This window comes from Canis lupus, chromosome 19 (genome assembly GCF_003254725.2).
Source record: "Canis lupus dingo isolate Sandy chromosome 19, ASM325472v2, whole genome shotgun sequence".
In the NCBI taxonomy this organism is placed as follows: domain Eukaryota; kingdom Metazoa; phylum Chordata; class Mammalia; order Carnivora; family Canidae; genus Canis; species Canis lupus.
Window position 1 is genome coordinate 35,340,528 of NC_064261.1, and position 23,203 is coordinate 35,363,730.

General features: G+C 36.1%; 1 protein-coding gene and 1 pseudogene across 1 annotated transcript in view; both read right to left on the bottom strand.

Annotated features, from left to right (window-relative positions):
- The window catches only part of DPP10 (dipeptidyl peptidase like 10), a 1,271,598-nt gene that overhangs the window by 1,029,406 nt on the left and 218,989 nt on the right, over positions 1-23,203 (bottom strand). The window lies entirely within an intron of this gene.
- LOC118351460 (nucleophosmin-like) lies at positions 580-19,859 on the bottom strand (annotated as a pseudogene).

Genomic DNA, 23,203 nt, shown 5'->3' on the forward strand with positions numbered 1-23,203 from the left:
GAAAAAGAGTACAAAAAGTGTAACAAGAAAGGTCAACTGGGAAAGATATAGGTTCTCACTAGCTTACAAATTGAGTCTTCCAGAAAGCAATCAGCATGACATCCTCCCCATTTCTTTGCCTCATATTTCATCTGTTATCTACTGAAGCTGGGATGGAGCTTGTGATTTCAAATTTTACAAATGGAACATAATCGGAAAGTGTTGACATAAATATGCAATTGCTGAGTATCAACACAAACAATTCAGTCATGCAAAGAACAGTTACCTAATTTATCTATCAAACACTTCTTTGTAGGCAGAGTGGGAGAGAGAGTCAGGAAGGAAGAAAAAGACACATAGAGGAAACTTGTGTTCCAGAAAGAAAATATGATAATCGTATCATTTCCATTAACCTTGTTTTTCTTCCAAGCGCTTTTTTTCATCTGTTTTTAAACATTACACACAATCCCAATAAAAGAAAATGCACAAATGTAATTTTCTATAAATGTATTGAAATGATAACATATCTCTTTGGAAAATAAATTTCATTTTGAATGCTTTTCACTTACCACACCCAAAAATACCAAAGGTAGAGTGATGTCAGGCAAGTGGCCGAGTAAGATGTCCCCCTTTTTCATACCCTGTAAACAACAATAATGTGGCATTTATCCACAGATACAAATGCCTTCCTGGGGTTTGGGGAGCCTGGTAGGAGACTGTGAAAACTCAGTGAATTTCAAGACTGAAGAGAGACATTTTGAGAAGGCAGGCTTGCCCCCAGGTGGCTGACATGCCAATGAAAGTCCCACCTCCATACCCAGAAACAGTTCTATACCCATAAGGACTTGGCTACAGCCCCATTTGTCTTTGTCCTGTCACTAGCACTATATGCCGGGGACCTGGGAGGACTTACCCCACACATGTGTGTGGTGGGTAATAGGCATGCAAAACTGGGTCCCAACTATAGGTGCTGAAGTGGTCCATGAACCAGCTTCAGGCCCTCTCTTTGCCACAGCCTGGGAGCCTCTAGAAGTAAGGCTGCCAAATACAGCCAGATCACAGATTCTGAAAGGGACCTATAGCTGAGTTCCAGACTATCTCAGCCAGTCAGTGAACAGCCCTACGAGTACAGAAACTTGCTAGGCAATACTCCCACCTGTGACACTGGAGATCCTGAAAGCATCCTATACTTGTCCCTAGCCCCCTCAAAGCCAAAGTCTGACAGTAGACCTGCTAACCCAGGGCTCAGCAGGAGACAATCCCATCTGCAACGCCAGATCCTGAAGGGCCCTATAGTTAACTCAAGCTCCCCCAGCCATCATTTATCACAATTACTTATAATGATAAGCACATACATTTAGAAAAAAAAAAAAAAAAAGAAGAGCTGAAAAAAGTAATCTAACTTTACACCTTAAAATATAGGAAAAAATAATAATCTAAGTCCCAAGGCAGCACAAGAGAGGAAATAATAGAGATTAGAGCCGAAACAAATGAAGTAGAGACTAAAAAGACAACAGAAAAAAAAAATCAATGAAACAAAGAGTTGGATTTTTGTTTTTGTTTTTGGGAAAGCAAACAAAATTGACTAATCTTTGGCTGGACCAACCAAGAAAAGAGAGGATTCAGATAAATAAAATCAGAAATGAAGGAGGAGCTATAACTAACACCACTGAAATACAAAGAATTATGAGATGTTACAATGAACAACTATGAAAAATAAACCTAAAAGAAATGGATAGGGCAGCCCAGGTGGCTCAGCAGCTTAGCACCGCCTTCAGCCCAGGGCCCGATCCTGGAGACTCGGTATCGAGTCCCACGTCAGGCTCCCTGCATGGAGCCTGCTTCTCCCTCTGCCCGTGTCTCTGCCTCTCTCTCTCTCTCTCTCTCTGTTTCATGAATAAATAAAAATCTTTAAAAAAATGGATAAATTCCTAGAAATATACAACCTCTAAGACTGAATCTTGAAGAAATATAAAATATGAACAGATCAATGATAACTAAGGAGATTGAAGCAGTTTACAAAAACTTCCCAAAAAGAAAGTCAGGACCAGATAGTTTCACCAATGAATTCTACCAAGTACTTAAACTCATGCCCAACTTTCTTCAACTCCTCCAAAGTATTGAAGAGGATAGAGCACTTCTAACTTCATTTTATAAGGCCAACATTACCCTAATACCAAAGCCACATAAGGATCTACAAGCGAAGAAAACTACAGGCCAATATCCTTGATGACTATAGACTCAAATATTCTCAGGAAATACTAGTAATCTGAATTCAACAACACATTACTAAGATCATAAACCATAACCAAGTGTGATTTATTACTGAGATTCAAAAATCAGTCAATATACACCAATAAATAAACATGACATAACACGTTAATAGAATGAGTGATAAAAATCATTTGAGCTCCTCAGCAGATGTAGAAAAAAATTTGACAATATTTAATATCCCATCATGATAAAAGCTCTCAACACAATGAATTTAGAAGGAACATACCCCATTTGCAAATGTCTTATCAGATAAAGGGCTAGTATCCAAAATCTATAAGGAGCTTACCAAATTAACACCCAAAGAACAAATAATCCAATGAGGAAATGGGCAGAAGACATGAACAGACATTTCACTAACAGACACATGAAAAAGTGCTTAACATCACTTGGCATTAGGGAAATAAAAATTAAAACCACAATGAGATATCACCTTTTATCAGTCAGAAAAGCTAAAATTAATAAGTCAGTAAACGACAGATGTTGGTGAGGATGTGCAGAGAAAGGAACACTTTTACACTGTTGGTGGGAATGTAAGGTGGTGCAGCCATTCTGGAAAACAGTATGGAGGCTCCTCAAAAAGTTGAAAATAGCGCTATATTACAACCCAGCAATTACACTACTCTATTAGGTATTTACCCCAAAGATACAAATGTAGCGATCCAAAGGGAACACCTGTACCCCAATTTTTATGGCAGCAATGTCCACCACAGACAAACTATGGAAAGAGTCCAGATGAATGGATAAAGATGTGTATATATACATACAATTCCATTCCGTATGGAATACGGCCATCAAAAAAAAAAAGATGAAATCTTGCCAGTTGCAATGATGTGGATGGAACTAGGGGGTATTCTGCTAAGTAAAATAAGTTAATTATAGAAAGACAATTATCATATGATTTCATTCATATGTAGAATTTAAGAAACAAAACAGATGACCATAGGAGAAGGGAGATAAAAATAAAACAAGAAGCAAGCAGGGAATGAGACAAACCATAAGAGACTCTTAATCATAGGAAACAAACTGAGGGTTGCTGGAGGGAAGGGAGGTGGGAGGGACAGAGTTACTGGGTGATGTATACTAAAGAAGGCATGGGATATAATGAGCGCTGATGAATCACTGAACTCTACCTCTGAAACTAATAATACGCTACATGTGAATTAACTGAATTTAAATTCATAAAAAGGAGGAACATACCTCATAAATGACAAACCCACACATAGCAATATACTTAACAGTAAAACATTGGAAGTTTTCCTCTAAAATCAGGGACAAGATAAGGGTAACCACTCTCATCTCTCCTATTCAACATAGTTCTAGAAGTTCTAACCAGAGCAACTGGACAGGAAAAAGAAATAAAAGACATCTAAATAGGAAAAAGAGAGTAAAATAGTCTCTGTTTGCATATAATATGATCTTATATAAAGATAACACTAAAGATTCCATCATAGGGGAGCATGGGTGGCTCAGTTGGTTGAGCATCCCACTCTTGGTTTTAGCTCCAGCTATGATCCCAGGGTCATGAAATTGAGCCCTGCATAGGGCTCTGTGCTCAGTAGGGAGTCTGCTTGAGATTCTCTCTCCCTCTCTTCTTTTGTCACTCCCCTTGCTCTCTCTAAAATAAATGAATGGATCTTTAAAAAAAGACTGTCATATATCTGTTAGAATAGATGAATTCATTAAATTTTCAAGATACAAAACCTTTATACAAATATCAGTTTCATGATTACCACTAACAACAAACTATCTGAAAAAGAGATAGAGAAAAAAATACAATAGTCAAAAACTGTAAAATACTAAGGAATGTATTTAACCAAGGAAGTGAAAGATCTGCATCCTGAAACTATAAGGCATTTAAAACATAAAGAAGGAATGCCTGGGTGGCTCAGTGGTTGAGCATTTGCCTTTGGCTCAGGTTGTGATCTCAGAGTCCACATCAGGCTCATGAATAAATAAATAAAACCTTTAAAAAAAAAAGGACTTAAAGAAGACATAAATAATTTTTTTTATTTTTTATTTTATTTATTTATGATAGTCACAGAGAGAGAGAGAGAGAGGCAGAGACACAGGCAGAGGGAGAAGCAGGCTCCATGCACCGGGAGCCTGATGTGGGATTCGATCCCGGGTCTCCAGGATCGTGCCCTGGGCCAAAGGCAGGCGCCAAACCACTGCGCCACCCAGGGATCCCCAAGAAGACATAAATAAATGAAGAGCCATCCCACACCATGGATCAGAAGATTTAAAATGTAGAAATTTTACATGCTACTCAAAGTGAATAACAGATTCAGTGCAATTCCTATTACAATCCCAATGGCATTTTTCACAGAAAAAAATCCTAAATTCTGCATGGAATTGCAAAAGACCCTAAGTAGCCAAGAAATCTGGATAAAGAAGAACAAAGCAGGGAACACCACAATTTCTGATTTCAAGATATATTACAAAATTATACTAATAGAAACAGTACAGTAATTGGCATGAAAAGAGACACACGGTACAATAGAACAGAATCAAGACACCAGAAATATACCCACATACATATGGTAAACTAATATTTGACAAGAAATCCAAGAACACTCAATGAGGAAATGATAGTCTTTTCAATAAATGGTGTTGGGACACTGAATATCCCCATACAAAAGAAAAAAAAAAACTGGACTCCTCTCTCAAACCACTCAAAAAAATTAACTTGAAAAAGATTAAAGAGGGATGCTGGGGTGGCTCAGTGCTTAAGTGTCTGCCTTCGGCTCAGGGTGTGATCCCAGGGTCCTGGGATCGAATCCCACATCAGGTTCCACATAAGGAGCCTGCTTCTCCCTCTGCCTGTGTCTCTGCCTCTATGTCTCCCATGAATAATCAAATAAAATCTTTTTTTAAAAAAAGAAATAGATTAAAGATTTAAATGTACAATTAGAGAAAACATAGAGAAAATCTCCTTGATAATGGTTTGGATATGGCACCAAAAGCACAGATGACAAAAGCAGAATTAAACAAATGGGACATGCAAAACTAAGAAGCTTCTGTACAGCAAAAGAAACAACCAATAAAATTAAGAGACAGTCTGTGGAGTGAAAGAAAATATTTGTAAATCCTGTATCAGATATGGAGTTAATATCTAAAACATATAAAGAACTCATATAATTCAACAGCAAAATGACTAATAATCCCATTAAAAAGAGGCAGAGGATCTGAATTGACATTTTCCAAAGAAGACACACAGATGGTCAAAAGGCACATAAAAAGATTCTCAATATCACTAATCCCCAGGGAAATGCAAATCAAAACCACAAGGAGATGTCACCTCATATCTGTTAGAATGACACATAAAAAGAGATATGTTAAGTGTTGGTGAGGATGTAGAGAAAGAGAACTCTTGTTCATGTTGATGGGAATGTAAATTTCACAGCTGCAATGAAAAAAACACTATGGAGATTCCTCAAAAAATTAAAAACAGAATTACCATATGATCCTGCAAATAATAAAAGTGCCCGCCTCACAATACTGTTGTGAGGATTAAAAGAATGAGTATAAAATGACAAAAATATATATATGTATACCTTTAAAAATAGACAAAGACTTAAAATTCAGAAGCATTTTCCATATTAGAAAATGTAGATAAATGTGACTGACAAAACAATAATGCTAAAATTAAAGTGAGAGATAGCTGAAAAGTATCAGCATCTGTAATAAGATTATCTTAAAAAGTAAAATTTTTATGAGCAAAATTGTTCAATTTCAAAAGGCAAAGGATAGTTTTATTATAGTATATGAAATAAAAATCACCAATAAAATATGCAAAGATACTCAACTTTTCCAGTAACCCTAAGATGCAAAACTTTATAAAAGACACCTTTCTTTTATTTGTTTTTACTCACCAGAATGGTAAATTTACAAATTTATTAAAACAAATTTTGGCAAGTAAGAATGTACAGGAATAGTCAATTCTCATATTGTGGTGGTGAAAATATAAATTAATATAGACAATATGGAAGGCAATTTGATAGCACCTGCAAAATTTAAATTCTGTATACCCTTCATCACTGAAATTATATTTCTATATATCCACCCTAGAAAATCATTGGACATATGTCCAAGAGCTAGAAGTGGCAAAGTTCACTTTGTCAGCAAAGTACATAGCAAAATAAACAAACAAATAAGTAATAAATAAAAATAACTTGAATGCCCACTAATGAAGGAGTAGCTAAATAAGCTAAGCTAATGAACTAAATAAATATTATATTGTTGAATGCTCTGTAGCTGTTGAAATGATTAGATTTATGTGTATACTAATATTACAGATTCTCCAAGATTTACTACATAGTGAAAGAAACAAGGTGCTGACAATTCTTGCATAATAATTCAATTTATGCAAAAATTAAAACAAAGTAAGAGGAAAACAGAAACACAAATCATACTATGTAATTTCTGTGAGTAGGTATTTGAAAAGATTCACACTAATTGATAATAAGTAATACCTTTTTTAAAAAAAATTTTTTTATTGATTTATTCATGAGAGACGCAGAGAGAGTAGCAGAGACACAGGCAGAGGGAGAAGCAGGCTCCATGCAGGGAGCCCGATGTGGGAGTCAACCCCAGGTCTCCAGGATCAGGCCCTGGGCCGAAGGCAGAGCTAAACTGCTGAGCCACCCAGGCTGTCCTAAGTAATACTTCTTAAGAGGATAGCCTAGAGGTAGTGACCCAAAAGGATATGTTGTAATTATAGTGTTTGACTTTTTTTTTTTTTTTTGCCAAGAGAATATATATATTAGAAGATAGTTAATTTCCAATTTGAGTATTAACTTCACGACAGGCACTTAAGTAGCCTTTGTTGAGTAAGTGAATAGAAGGTAAGGGAATGTTAGGTAGGGAAAGGAGAAAGAATAGAAGGAAGGAAGGATGTATGTGTGTAGTAAGTGGAGGCCAGGACAAAGGGTGTGGACCTCCTGCAATAGATGGCACACCAAAGGTTTCTCTACACAGGGGAACTATATTATCAACATTGTGCTGTGGGGCACCTACTGTGTGCACGATAGGGAAGCATGGGGAGAAAATGAAAGTGGACAGCAATTCATTCCTGAAAATATAAGGGCGAGTGATGACAGAGATCTAAACAAGTTCAAGTGCTTATGAAGAGTAGCAAGTAGGGAGGGAGCAACTGATCCCAAGAAAGGAGATACCTAATGGTGCAGGGCTCTGAGGAGTCTGGAGAAATGAGATCCAGAAAGGAGTGAAGGTATCATCCTTACATAAAAATAGAGGACATGTCTTCCCTCATCGCAGGTGGAAAGAATAACAGGAAGGAGATGGAGATGCAAGGCAATGATGACAATGAAAGTTCAGGAACACAGAGCAGTAGGTGTACAGCCATGTGACTTTCCCCAACAGTGCTTTGCAGGGTAGATGCAGGCAGGAGATAACAAAATCCTACACTGATCTTGCAGATTTGGCAGATGGGTACCAATGTAGTCATAGTTCAGAGAATCCTATCTAGGATAGGAATAAAACAAAGAGCCCCAAAGTCTAAAATGAATAAGGGAGCGCAGTAGAGAGGGACAACAGGTGGGGTGAAAGAAGTGTTTTTCTCTCATGCATTTTTTAAGCAGACATTTAATGGGAATTTTCTACAATCTGGGCATTCTTCTAAGGCTGAGGATACAGTGACAAAAGAGACAGAGAAAAGATTTCTATTCCTATTGACCTTATGTTCTGATGGAAGGCAGAGAGATAAATCTGTAAACTAAATATGTAAACGAGAGAAAAACATAAGTTTTCATAAGACTAAAACTATGCAGGAAAACAAAAACTACTGGAAAGAGAGTAGTTGATGAGTACTTTAACAGAATCCTCTGAGAAGGATGCATCTGAGCTAAAATCTAAATAATGCAGAAGAGGCAGCCAAGCAAAGATCTGAGAGAAATGTTTCAGGCAGGAGGAAAAAAAAAAGTACAAAAGCCTGAGGCAGGACTAAGCTTGGCCCCTTCAAAGGAAGAAGAGAGAAAGATCCCTGTTACTAGTGTACAGTGATTAAAGGGGAGTGATAGGAAATAGGATCTAAGAGGTCGGTAGGGAACAGATTGTATAGAGCTTTTGAAGAGTGCAGATATTATCCTATTTGCAACAGGTAGCCCATGGAGGGTTATAAAAAGGTTGTGATAGGATCTGATGTAGTATCTAACGAAAGCAGAGGAGCAAAAATCAAGCTGGGAGACAAGTCGGAGACTACTGCAGAAGCTGAGGTGAGGTAAAATGGTGGCCAGAATGGCTATGATTGTGGCCAAGGGGGCAAGACATAACTGGATGCAGGACAAGTTTTGGAAACAGAAGCTGTAGGACTTATGCATCTGATATGAAAAAGCAAAGCAAATAACAGAGACAAATGCATAATTCAGTAGAGAGATGAGAGGATAAGAAGTAGAATGTCTAAATGTAAAACTTTAGAATTATGTATCTGTTACATGAGAAAGAAGATTTGAATGTGGAGTCATCGATGAGGGTGATTTATCTGAAATAAAGATGGGGATCATTGTTTCAGAGGTCAGACTGAGTGGGTGGGTTCAGTGATAAGGTATCAAACAGGGTGGTGGCAGGGCTTGGTGTGAATGAGGGTAATCATCTGGAAGCTAAAATATTTAATGAATTGAGGGGAGAGATGCCTGGGAGTTTGGTAGGTGGCAGTATAGAGAGGAGAGGTAAGGAGTTGTAAGCAGATGATAAAAGTCCCAGATGAACAGAATTTTTTAATATAAAGTTGACGGATGAATTACATGTAGGAATGGGGAGTGTGTTTTATTCAAATCCTTACACAAGATACATAGAGTCAGGAAATCAGGAGTCTTAGTGTGAGAAAGCATAGAGAAAGTGTGTCAGGCCAGAGAGAAATCACATTGCCAGTAAAGTGATTGAGAATACAACATTGGTCTCTTAGAGGCAAATAGTAACCAAATTTAGAATGAGAAAAACAGGATGTGAGTTTGGTGGAGAATGTTAGAATGCCTGGGTATGTGAATACACAAATTAGTGAATGGTCCTAGAGATTTATATCTTGCAGAGGGATGTTAAGAACGGTCAGTTTATTTGGTTACAATTTTTCCAAGAGAATATTTTTATTTAAATTCTATTAATTAACATATAATGTATTATTTGTTTCAGTGGTAGAGGTCAGTGATTCATCAGTCTTATTTAATACCTAGTACTCATTTTTTTTTCCTAGTACTCATTACATCACATACCTTCCTTAATATTCATCATCCATTTACCCTGTCCCCCCACCCCCCTACCCTCTACTGATTGGAAGTTATTTTTTTTAAGATTTTATTTCTTTATTCATGAGAGACACAGAGACAGAGAGAGGCAGAGACACAGGCAAAGGGAGAAGCAGGCTCCATGCAGGGAGCCAGATGTGGGACTTGATCCCGGGTCTCCAGGATCACGCCCTGGGCTGAAGGCACGCCAAACGGCTGAGCCACCTGGGCTGCCCTGGAAGTCAGTTCTTAAGCAGATGATCGTACTTATTCAAGAATGAAAAATATTGTGAAAGTTATCAAAGAGATTGGTTTCCCTGTAACTATCCAAAATAAAGGGGGGGGGGGCATCCATACACAGCCTGAAGCTTAACTTGGGAGCAAAAGAGCAAGTTAAGATTGGGTGGGAAGGTTGCCTTCAAGAGACGAATTCTGAGGCACAGTGAACAACATGGTACAGTCACAGTTGGCAGAAGAGGGACGTTTGCAATATAAATAGAGAAATAGAATGTAAGGACAGGGAGAAAGAGACTCTTGGAGGACAAAATTGTTATTATGGAGAGGGGAGAATGAATCTAAAGCATGGAAGACCAATTTCACTCTAAGGAAGAGAGAAGTTGGTAGAGGAACATAGGAAAAGTGAGTTGTGATGGACAAAGAGGTGGTGGGGAAAATAATAGGTTCAAAATCAGATACTAAGCATAACCTGCTATCTCATTGAAGACTTAATACTTTAATGTCATTAGCTGTTCTATTTACAGAAGGGTCATGAACACCTAGTGAAAGTTTCAAATGGCCAATACCCTGAGAAACTTCTAGTTTTGTTCCAAAGAAAAATGGATGAATGCTTGGTTTGGTGACAGATGCATGCTGACTCCCTTATTCTGCTCAGCTGGAAAGAATGAGTAATGTGGCACGCATATTTAACACAAGATAAAAAGAGAAGAAATCTGAGACTACATTACACTGAAATTCTGATACTACAGTCCATGCAAGTGATCTGGGGTGGGGCCCTAACCCAAAAATTTTTTAATGTTTATGGTTTTTAAAATTCTAATGTACAGCCAGGGTTGGGAACCACTGATAAAAACTGAGAGAAATATTTCCAGTCCTTTCTTACATAATCATAATAGTACTATTAGGAAAAAAGATAGGACTGAGAAAGAAAATTACAAATATCTCCTACTTATGAGTATCTATGCAAAAATTCTAAATAAGATAGCAAATCAATTTTAGTAGTCTATTAAATTATCAGTGAAATATAACAGTTACATTCTGAATTTGATTAGAAATATGGTTACTGCTCTCTAAAAATAGTGGGGTTGGGTCATCTGGGTGGCTCAGCGGTTGAGCGTCTGCTTTCAGCTCAGGTCCTGATCCCGGGGTCCTGGGATTGAGTCCTACACTGGGCTCCCCACAGGGAGCCTGCTTCTCCCTCTGCCTGTGTCTCTGCCTCTCTCTGTGTGTGTCTCATGAATAAATAAATAAAATCTTTAAAAATAAATAAAAATAGTAGGGGAAAACACATGGGAAGTTGTAATAAATGTATAATAAATTTTTTAAAATACTGTAAGAAACTAGGAGCTGATGGAGCATGTACCTTGATAAACACGTGTAACACATCTCACCAGCCCACACAAATCCTGTTAACTGGTTAAATCCTAAAAGCCTTGCCAACAAAGTCAGGTTTAAGGTAAAAAATACTTTCTTTTCTTGTCATTATTTTGGAATTGCTTGCTAATGACATTAGACTAAAAACATAGGGACAGTACTCAATATGTAATATATGGAAAACCGTAGAAAAAATAGAAAACCCAGGAGAAACTACCAAAAAAGGCATTAGAAATGGTGAAGAATTTCAAAATAGTGCCAAAGCTAAAAGCAAATATACAAAATCCCCTACCTTTATTGTGCACAAATAACAGTTTAGAAAATGCAATTTAAAAAAATATCCCACATGGATAGTCAAACTATGGAAGGAGCCAAGATTTCCATCAACACATGAACAGAGAAAGAAGAAGATGTGTGTATACACACACACACACACACACACACACACACACACACCGTGGAATATTACTCAGCCATCAGAAAGGATGAATACTGACCATTTACCAATTGACATGGATAGAACTAGAGGGTATTATGCTGAGTGAAATAAGTCCATTAAAGAAAGACAATTATCATATGGTTTTGATGTAGGAATGAGTTAGAGGCAGGGGGGCTAGGCGGGGAAAGATAAGGGAAAGGCCCAAAGTTGGCTCCCGTAGATCCGTGGATTCCCATAAACCTGAAGGAAACTGAAAGGCCAAGATTCAGGCTCCTACCCATCCCAAGGAAACGGAGATAAGACAGAAAAAAAACAGGAAAAAAATAAAAAAATAAACCTGGCTCCCCAGCTCCAAATGTTAGGGAGTACCTTTCTTTAATGGCTACCAAGTAATCATAGAAATTCACCAGACCACAAAGAAGTAAGTCATTGAGGGTATTATCAATAGTCCCTGCTCAAACCAAGACTACACCACAATCTCAAGGCCCTGGGGTCCCTGGCTAGGTTCTCAATAAAAGGAGAGCCAAAAAGTCCTCAGTTGCAACCCTATTGGGATCTCTTTCACTTCTGAGAGTTTTCTCTGTATCTTTGTTTAATAAACTTCTATCACTTTACTCACTCTCCTTTGTCCATGAGATTCATTCTTCAACTCCATGAGACAAGAAACTAGCTCTCCTGTATTAGTTTCACTCATATGTGGAATATAAGAAACATTGAAGAGGATCATAGGGGAAGGGAGGGAAAACAGAATGGAAAGAAAGAGAGAGGGAACAAACCCTGAGAGACTCTTATCTACAGGAAACAAGCTGAGGATTGCTGGAGGGGAGGTGGGGGGTATGGGGTAACTGGGTGATGGTCATTTAGGAGGGAACCTGATGTAATGAGCACTGGGTGTTATATGCAAATGATGAATTATTGAGCTCTACATCTGAAACTAATGATGTATTTACTATATGTTGGCCAATTGAATTTAAATTTTAAAAAACCACATTCCCAATAACAGCAAAAAAAAAATAATCTTGAAAATATTTTTGCAAAAATACCTGCAAAAGCAAGAAGAAAAGCTTAAATAAATAGAGAAATACAGAAATTTATGTTATAAAACATTAGGCATAAGCTCAATGAAAATTCCAATGTGTGTGCATCTGTGTCTTTCAATTTGCAATGTGTCAAAATATTTAAAAATTTATCTAGAAAAAGAAAATGTCAAGTCTAGCCAGGTAAATTACACACACATACACACACACACAAAGTGATGAAAAGGAATTTGTCCTAGATAATATTAAAATATATAATAAAACAAACAAAATTACAACAGGATATTGTAGTTGCTAGACTAGAATAACCACTGGAAAATAATTTTTGGAAGTCTATACCCAAGATACATTGACAATCCAAATATAGGAAAAGAAGTATTTCAACTGATTTCTTGGGTCTTCAGAATGATTTGATATTTATCTAGTTGTTATTTGAGGGAGGAGGCAAGTTTCTGGTCACCCTACTCCTCTGCCATCTTACTTCTCTCCCTTGGAAAACAAGTAATTCAAATGGACAAGGAAAAGTGGATAATTCAATAAGTGTCCTTGGGATAACTTACAGTCATTAGGTAATAAGGAACCAACCGATGCTTAATCATTTCATGAAAATAAATTCCCTAGAGATCTAAGATTTAAGTATAAAAATATGTATAAACTATTAGAAAATGGAAGGATTGATAGGGATGTGTGTGTGACATAAATCTTTAAAAAAAAATACTGTCAGACTTCATGTCATAAAATTTTAAAATGTCGACATAGTAAAAAGTACCACAGAGAAAGTTAAGGAAAAACAAAAATGTAAACATTATTTGGAACATACTGACAGACAAATATATTTTTTAAAAAGATGCCTTATAATCCAACAGAAAGATAAGCCAAATATATGAAGAGAAAGTGGGCAGAAAAAAATTAAAAAGAAATAAATACACATGGAGGTGATCAGCCTCAGTAACAACCAATTAATACCAATTTAAAGAGTTCTTGCAACTCCTGAAAATATTCCAGAGATGATTTATGTTTTTTAATATATGGAGAAAAAATGCCATTTTGGAAAAAATATAAATTAGCACAATCTCCTTGGAGAACAATTTAGTCATATTTAGCCAAATTTGAAGCACTTCCAACTCTCAGGCTTCATCATATATTAGTAACTACCCATGTATGAAAATAACATGTAAAAACATATATACATGCATATACAAATGCTTATTGCTGCATTGTTCGTGAAAGCCAAAAGTGAGAGAATATTGATTTAGTCTTCTTTGAATCATCCATACCATGGAACATCATATAAAAATAAGAGATAAAAAAGTTCTCTCTGCATTCAATGGAAAGATAGCCATGGCATATTTGTTCGTTTGAAACACATTCTGCAGAACAGGATGCACAGCATGATCTGATTTATGTTCTAATTAATATTTACATGTGTTTTCTAGATATACAGCTATTTTAAAATTCAGTACGGATAGGATTTTTTTCCTCAAAAAAAAAAAGACATATATTACTTTTTAAAATGAGTTAGCTAGCTACATAGTGTTTCTTAACTTAGTCCCCAAAATATAGTCTAAATGGACTACCATTATCAAAAGATTACAATATACTAATACACATCACATATTTAGACGTATATTGCCCAGTGCAGAAGGAAGCTCTAGGGGCTTCAATACCTTAAGCCAGACTGTGAGAACATCACAGTCTGACTGTGTAAGTCTCTGATTATATTACTGAACTGGATGGTTGGGCAGGATGTGTATGGACATAGTGGAAAAAATTCTTGAATAAAATTCTGAAGCCTCTATATTCTTGTTTCTTTCTTCCTAACCTCCTTTATTTCTCTTTCCTTTTGTCTCTCTTCCAATATTTATTGCACATCTACTAAAGAAGTCAAGCCATGTCAAATAAGTGACATGTTTGTGACGTATAACAAAATATATTCCCTATGATTCAATCTCATAAATTGTAAGCAGTCTCCATTATATTCCTATATGGTGAACATTATTACCTCCATTTCTCTCTCTCTCTCTCTCTCTCTCTCTCTCTCATACACACCATTGAGCAAGTTACTTCAAAGAGTTTTTTTTTATTTCATTAGAATACTGAGTTTATTTCACATATATATTTTTTTTGCCTCCCTACCATTTCCATTTATCTGACCACCATTGCTCTTATGACATTCCACATATATTTAAAACCAGGTAAAGGTAAAATTCCATTCTTAAAAATCAAACAGACATTTTGGACAACACATTTTTAGCAATGGGACCTGGACAATATTTATCAGACATAGTAGGGAAAGTTCACACTCTGTATTATAAAAAGGACAGCCATATATTATCCATTACAGAAATGAAATAAGATGGAAAATTTTAGCAAACTATTTAAAATATTGCCTCTAAGAGACTTCCTTCACTGCCAGCGATCTTGGAGAGCCTCCTGGGTCAGTCATCCAGAAGCGGCTCTTCACATAATTGATGAATTTGGCTTCCAAGATAGGAGGAGAGCCACCTTTTTTCTTTATTTACTTGCATTTTTGCTTTAATGTCTTCAACAGAACTAGGTTCTTTTGGTGTTTTAGGGGATTTTTTTCTGTTTTTTTTTTTTTTTTTTTTTTTTTTTTTTAAGGATTCCTTACCTTTTGATCTTACTGTTAATGGTTTTGAGTCTTTTGCATTCTGGTTTGATTTTTGTCTATTTTTGGCTGGAGTATTACACTTACATTTACTTACTGAAGCTTTTCTTTTGCTTCCTCATCATCAAAATCTCCATCTTCATTATTATCTTCTTATTCTCCTTCTTCTCCTCCTCCTCTTCCTTCTTTTTTTTTAAAGATTTATTTATTTATTTATTTATTCATGAGAGAGAGAGAGAGAGAGAAAGGCAGAGACACAGGCAGAGGGAGAAGCAGGCTCCATTCAGGGAGCCTGATGTGGGACTCAATCCGGGTCTCCAGGATCAGGCCCTGGGCTGAAGGCTGTGCTAAACCGCTGAGCCACCCGGACTGCCCTTCTACTACTACTACTACTACTACTACTACTACGTCCTTCTTCTTTCTTCTTCTTCTTCTTCTTCTTTCTTCTTCTTTCTTCTTCTTTCTTCTTCTTTCTTCTTCTTTCTTCTTCTTTCTTCTTCTTCTTCTTCTTCTTCTTCTTCTTCTTCTTCTTCTTCTTCTCTTCTCCTTCTCCTCTCTCTCCTCCTCCTCCTCCTCCTCCTTCTTCTTCTTCTTCTTCTTCCTTCTTCTTCTTCCTCCTTCTTCTTCTTCCTCCTTCTTCTTCTTCCTCCTTCTTCTTCCTCCTTCTTCTTCTTCCTCCTCCTCCTCCTCCTCCTTCTTCTTCTTCTTCTTCTTCTTCTTTCTTCTTCTTCTTCTTCTTCTTCTTCTTTCTTCTTCTTCTTCTTCTTCATCATCATCATCATCATCATCATCTTTATCAGCTGCAAGTTTTATTTTTTTCCCCGTGGAAACTTGCTACCACTTCCAGGAGCAGATCACTTTCCGTATATACTTAGGGATTTCACATTACTTTGTATCTTTGCCTACAGTCACTAAACACTGTCCACTAATATGCACAGACCCCAAACCATACATAAGACCACAGGGTATTATTTCAAAGCCTGAGGGAAACCACAAGCTGTACAGACATTTTCAAAGTTGCCAGTGGTATGTAACTAGGATTACCTTCATAATTGAATGCCTCTGCATCAAAAATATGCAATTCAGCCTCTGTACACACTCCTAATCTAATTGTTTTTAAAGAAAATGGGTGTTCATTTTTATCATTATCCACTTAATCTTTGTTGGCTTTTAGTTCAAAACAGTTCTTTGGGCCGGAAGTCCAAGATTGAGGTGCCACATGGTTGAGTGAGGACCCTCCTCCAGGTTGCAGACTTTTCCTTGTATCCTCACATGTTGGAAGAGACTTCCACCTCAAAGAGTCTAAATTTCTTGCACAAGAATACACAACTAGTCAGCGCTAGAGTCCACATTAGAATGGGAAGCCTATATGACACCAAATTCCAAATATTTTATCTTATTTAATGCTGTGTGTTTATTTCATGAGTAGTTTGTATTTCTTTGTATTATTGTAGATTATCACTATTTTTAAAACCAATCACTCATTCTTTGTCCATTTACCATTTATTGAAAGCTTTCTGGTGGTATGCCAGTAAATGTTTAATAATCTGCTCTCTGGGGAAAAGCCTTCTTCTTGACTAATTCTGTTATAAATATTCCCACCATGCCTGATGTCAAGCTACCAAGACAACACCAGTCTGTACAATTCCTGAAAATCTAACAATCAGATCTCTCACACCAGTATGAGACTCAGCACACATGATCACTTCCCATATGCCAATATATTCCATATACCACTTTGTTTGGCATTACAAGAAAAATAACAATAAAGTGATTTCTGCCTGTGGATAATCCAGGATCTAGTAAAAGAAAATTATAATCAACAACACAAATGTTAACTTTTGGAATAATAGAACATTTTAATATCTATTATCTTCTTGACTTTCTCATCTTTTAGATGACTATTTATAATACTGTTTCCAGTTGAAAGTTATTTTAATTCCTCTCAAAATCATAATATAGCTAATTAAAATTTGCCCTAGAGTTTAGCCAGAAAAAAACTGTAAATCAAATCTACTTCAAAGCCTTTATTCATTTCATTTCCAGTGAACAAAAATTCCTTAATGTTATTTCACCTTGGATATCCTCCTTAGTGTGACTTTTACTAGCTCTATAATGAATTAGAACAGAAGTAAATAGTAGTAACTACCCATGTTACATGTGATAATTACTATAATCACACCATCATCATTCTCTGTATTGATGTATTTTTCCTACAACACATCAAGAAAATTATTTACTTCTAAGATGATGAATGACTTACAACAACAATTCCGACGGGTATTATGATGACAGGTAATAGGGTAAACACAATTTTTCCTTGAAATAGAAACACCACGTGTTCTGTATATTGGCATACATAGATTTTGTGCTTAGAGACACTCTAAATTTTGCAGACATTGAATGAAAGCTCTGATTAGGTAAGCCTAATGACATTGACAAAAGGAGATGCTTTAAACATGGTTTCTCCCTGAAACACACTATGTTCTTCATAATTAAAAAAAAAATGGTCTTTTTTATGTGAGAAAGCCAGTTTCATGTGCCAAAAACATCGATGGCTTAAAGAAAGCCTCATGACAAATTACTATTTTTAAATATGTTATTTTTTAAGATTTGATTGATTGAGAGAGACAGAGACAGAATGTGTGTGAGGGGGGAGAGAGGCAGAGGAAAAGAGAAAGAATCTTCAGTAGACCCCACTGAGTGCAGAGAACGACACGGGTCTCGATCCCCAGACCCTGAGCCAAAAACAAGAGTCAGTCCCTCAACTGACTGAACCATCCAGGTGCCACTAAATATGTCATTTTAAGTACTTGAACCAAATTGTTCTCTTGTGTGGGTAGTAAGCTGAAGAATGAAAGGATTTTATAAAATCTTTCATGTGAAAATTGCTATTCATTATTATAGTGCCAACAACTCAACACTGAATCTGACACTGTAATATGAGACAAAGTTTCTACAGAAAGATGTAACTTATGTATTTATATAAAATCATCTTCCCATCCACAATAGCAAAGCCCTCTTCAGGAGTAACATATTTATTATCAGGCTGTTAGAAATACATATGCACACCAATTTCTATAGGCTGAACAACTGGTCATAAACATATGTGTATTGCTGGTTTTGAGAAATTACACAAATTCTGCTTGCCTCTATGTTTATTTAAAAGCATTACGGCAATCAAAATAGATTTTGATGCCATTTTTGTCTCAAGTATAGTTATTAGAAACCCAACTGTCATACTGGAGTCCACAAAATTTTCAGTATTATAAATCATATATGAATTTTTAAATGGTAATCATTTAGGTGATTAGTAAGACAGCTATGACCAGAAAATGAATGCAATCTTGATGTCTTTTCAACAAACATGTCTTGAGCTATTACTCTGTTTTAAATCACACTAAGTGGATGTTTAAATACAAGGAATAAGACTTGGCCTTGTCCTAGACAGAGCCTTATACAATATAGAAAAATAAGTAAGTATTTAAAAGAAAACATGATGATGATTCAGGACATGTAGCTGGAATAAAAACACAGAGAGAGTAAGGTAACGAAAAGGCATGACTTTTGAAACTTGAAACATAATAGGATTTCTATCAGAGAAGAGTGGAATGGTCATTCAATACAAAAACAAAAGGTCAGCAAATATTTTTGCTGCTATTAAAGGCTCTGGATTTCAGCTTTGGGGCATGGATTTATAATTGGGCATTTCTCTGATGGGTCATATTTTTTCAATCTTCCTTTTATGTAATTTCATATGGGTTGAATTTTTTGGATAATTTACTCAGTAGCATTAAAACTAGAAGCTTCTCTTCTAGTGACCTCTTATTTACTTTCACACATGTGGGAAAAAGCTATCCTCCATAGCAAAATACATTAGGTCTATCCATACCAACAATAGGTGGTAGGAATTATGAGCAAGCATCACATTTTGTTGAATATGGGTTTAATTTTGAAGTATTTAACTCATGTTGTTATTCTTATGGTATCCAACAACTATAAAAGCATTAAGGATATTTCAAGAACATATATGATGAGCATAATTATTATGGAAATGAAAGTTGAGATAATTAAATTGGAAATTAGTCAAATTGACAAATATTTTACATGTGAATCCGATAAATCATCTATGAGTGGCAGTAATTCAGAAGGTCTGACAGTGGTGACACATACACAGGCTAACTATGTGTCTTGGTTTGGACAGGTCCAATTTACATGTGTTGCCTTAATGTCTGATTTGACATTTGTTCCAGAATTTTTATTTTTAAACAGTGCTATTTATTAAATAGTTTGAATTCAAATGAGCTGGTTTAGGATTGGGAGTTCTCCATTTTGTACTGTGAGTTTCTGCTGTGTTCTCTCTTGGTACATGAGAGATTTAGGTTCACAGAATAGAGTTCTTGCTTCAACTGGTGGTTAAGTTTACAGACAAACATCAATATTGTACTTCTTTTCTCAAAGCTTTTCAAATGCAATATAACTTAAGCTTAATGCTTTAAATAAGGCATAGTTACTAGGTTCTTGCTGATAAAATTAAGCACACTGGGAGATGCTTCAAATCTCTTGTGGAGTGCGGAGAAGAATTTGATGCTGTCCTCTGAGGACTCACTTGGTGCACCATCTACTTTCCTCATGGCCATAGACAGTTCCATGGTCTCGAGAAGTTCAAGCCATCAAGATGTTAGTCAGGAAGGCCATGGGAAAATACTGGACATGCACATGTAAAATTTGAGTGGGGAATAGAAGCCAAGAAGTCCTGCCTTAGCAAGTGAGAGAGTACTCTGATGTCTGTTGCCACAATGGTTGTTTCCTTGTTTTGTGGTATAAAATTATAACTTACTTAATTTTTTACTTTGCAATAAACCATTTTAGGGGCAATAAATGAAAAAAAATTACATGTTTAATGAAGATTTAAAGATCAGATTTCTGCTTCTCAAGAAAGTTGATAATGTAACACTAACAAAATATTATTCACTATCCATCACAGGAATTGTAGCAATATCACTGATCATATTAAAACTGGAGGACTCAAATCTTTTTAAAAAGCTTCCATGGCCTTCAAATGTTATAATTTAAGATGACTATACTAGAAAAATAAGGATTTAATACATGTAGCAACAAAAGACATATTTATATAACATTCTATGCAACATGACTTTTTATTTAGATCAAATTACTATTCTTCTAAATTAGCCTTGCTCACTTTTAATTACAACTTTTCATGTGCAAGAATAAAATATAAAATGATAGCTATTAATTTATTGACCTGAATAACAGAAGAAGTCTGAATAATAAAATGAGTCTAATTTTATATCAGTATTGCTAGACTCATCACACAGAAAGTTAATTCCTATAATGGTTCCATTTTTCTTCTTTCAATTCATAGAATTAAAGTAGAGCTTTAGGGAATCCCTGAGTGGCTCAGTGGTTTAGTGCCTGTCTTTGGCTCAGGGTGTGATCCTGGAGTCCCAGGATCGAGCCCCACTCAGGCTCCTTGCATGGAGCCTGCTTCTCTCTCTGCCTGTTAGTCTATCCCTCTCTCTGTCTCTCTCTGTCTCTCTCTGTCTCTCTCTCTGTGTCTCTCATGAATAAATAATTTAAAAAAATAATAAAATCTTTTTAAAAAAATAAAATAAAGTAGAGCTTTAGGGGCCCCTGGGCAGCTCAGTGGTTGAGGGTCTGCTTTCAGCTTAGGTTGTGATCCATGGGTCCTGGGATCGAGTCCCCCATTGGGCTCCCCACAGGGAGCCTGCTTCTCCCTCTGCCTATGTCTCTGCCTCTCTGTGTATTCATGAGAGAATAAATAAAATCTTTTAAAAAATAGAGCTTTAAAAAGTTTGTTATGTTTGTATTAGGGTTTTCTAGAGAAATAGAACCAAAAAGAATACATACACAGAGAGATTTATCTTAAAAAACTGATTCACAACTAGGAGTGAGTTTAGCATATGTAAAAAAAGAAGTACATTCTTAATTCAATATATTATGATCTACAAAGATAGTCAATAGAAGATATTAATAATTTCAAATGTATTAGCCACAAAATGCAACTTTGAAAATTATATATTTTTGAAGATTTCATATTTTTATGAAACATAATTTATTTAAGATTTTATTTATTTATTTGAGAGAGCAAGAAAGATCACAGAAACAGGGGGAAGAAGAAGTAGACTTGCCCCTGAACAGAGGGCCAGATGTGGGGCTCAATCCCAGGACCCTGAGATCATGACCTGAGCTGAAGGCACATGCTTAACTAACTGAGCCGCCCAGGTGCCCTTGAAAAATAAGTTAAATAAGACAATAGTGTGAATGAATATACATTCTTCAGAAACATACTAGCAATATGGTATGAAACAGATATAAATAAGAATTTGATTAAAGTTTGAAAATGGGAGCTCTGAGGAGCTCAGTCGGTTAAGCATCTGCATTTTATTTTTAGAAAGAATTTTATTTCTGAAAATAGTTTTTGAATATAATTATCAGATAGATCTACAAAATCAATAAATCCATTGTATTAGTCAATAAATATTCTAAAAGTTATGGAATTTAATTGTTTTAATAACCTTTTTACTTTTACAAATGACTCTATTTGGTCGATGAATGATATGGCTACATACTATGTGAAGAATTCTCCCTCTAAACTAAAAATCATTAGTGTCAGACCATGCCAAATGACAAAATAAGTTTTAAAAGAAGAAAAATGTCCAAGTTTTTCCTCCAGGACTGTTAGTTATGTCCAATGTCTTATTAGCATGCTGATAATTCAGGAAAAGTTTAGAAATCAATTTCAGAATAATAAGCACAAGGACTGAATTGTTGCTTGAACTTTTGCTAATCATAAATATATTTTTATTGGTATTCCAAGTAGTAGTTCCTAATTTCTATGAAAAGATGTTATCTTTCAGGTACTTCAAATGTTTTACCTACCTTTACTCTAGCAGCCCAATAAAGTACTACCTTAAAAAAAAAAAAAAGATTTATTTGAGAGAGAGAGAGAGAGCCAGTGGGGGGGGGGGGGGAGAGGCAGAGGAAGAGGGAGAGGATCTCAAGCAGACTTCTTGCTGAGCAGGGAGCCCTAACCAGGGCTTGATCTTTTGACCCCAAGATTATATCCTGAGCTGGAATCAAGGGTCTGATGCTTAACCGACTGTGCCACCCAGGAGTACAAGTAAGTACTACTTTTATCCACTATTAGAAATAAAGAAAATAAGAGGCTTGGCCGCAATCCCATGGTCACAAGCCTGGGAAGTTGTGATGCAGCCCAGATGTGCATTCTCTCTAATGGTCCTTCAAAATAATGCAACAGAGTGATGAGCACTGAATGCATAGAGTCTTTTGCCAAAGATAAACTTATCAATGTTATAAGGATACAAGATGGTGAACACTTTGTAAATCCTTAAGCAGGAGAAAAATGTGCATAGCTTTAAAACATCATGGGACCAGCAGGCTTAACCTGCTCTTTATCACTTTGAAAGAACTTTAAACTTAATTTGCCTTCTGAGAACAAGCTGTGTCTCTGAGTGCAAATGTCTCTATAATATACTGTTCAGTTTTAAGGCATGATTTCATGTGGGATGGAAAGGATTTGGGGGTGGTTTTTCTTCTGCTACTTAGACTCATCTGACCTGGAAAGCTAACAAAATCTCCATGTGGTGAAAAGCAAGCTCATGACCAACATTCTATGTGAGAATGTTAAATCCCCACTGGACCACCTCTCATTGGGCAAAAAGTAATATTTCGTTCCCTCAAACCTCAGGAAGTCACTGACTACTGGGCACAAAAGATAATCAGTGTATACTTATTCAATATTTTAAAAACTCACAACATTATTTGATAAGAATTTTTGCCCAAGTTTAGCATGTAGAACATCCTCTGGCAAAGCCATCAGAATGTTTTAGATTTGTACTTATCCCACTTCTACAAGGTACTCCTGATTAAACTTAGATTGCATTCTTATTAGCACTCATACAATTTAGTCCTTTGTAAAAATGTACGTTTC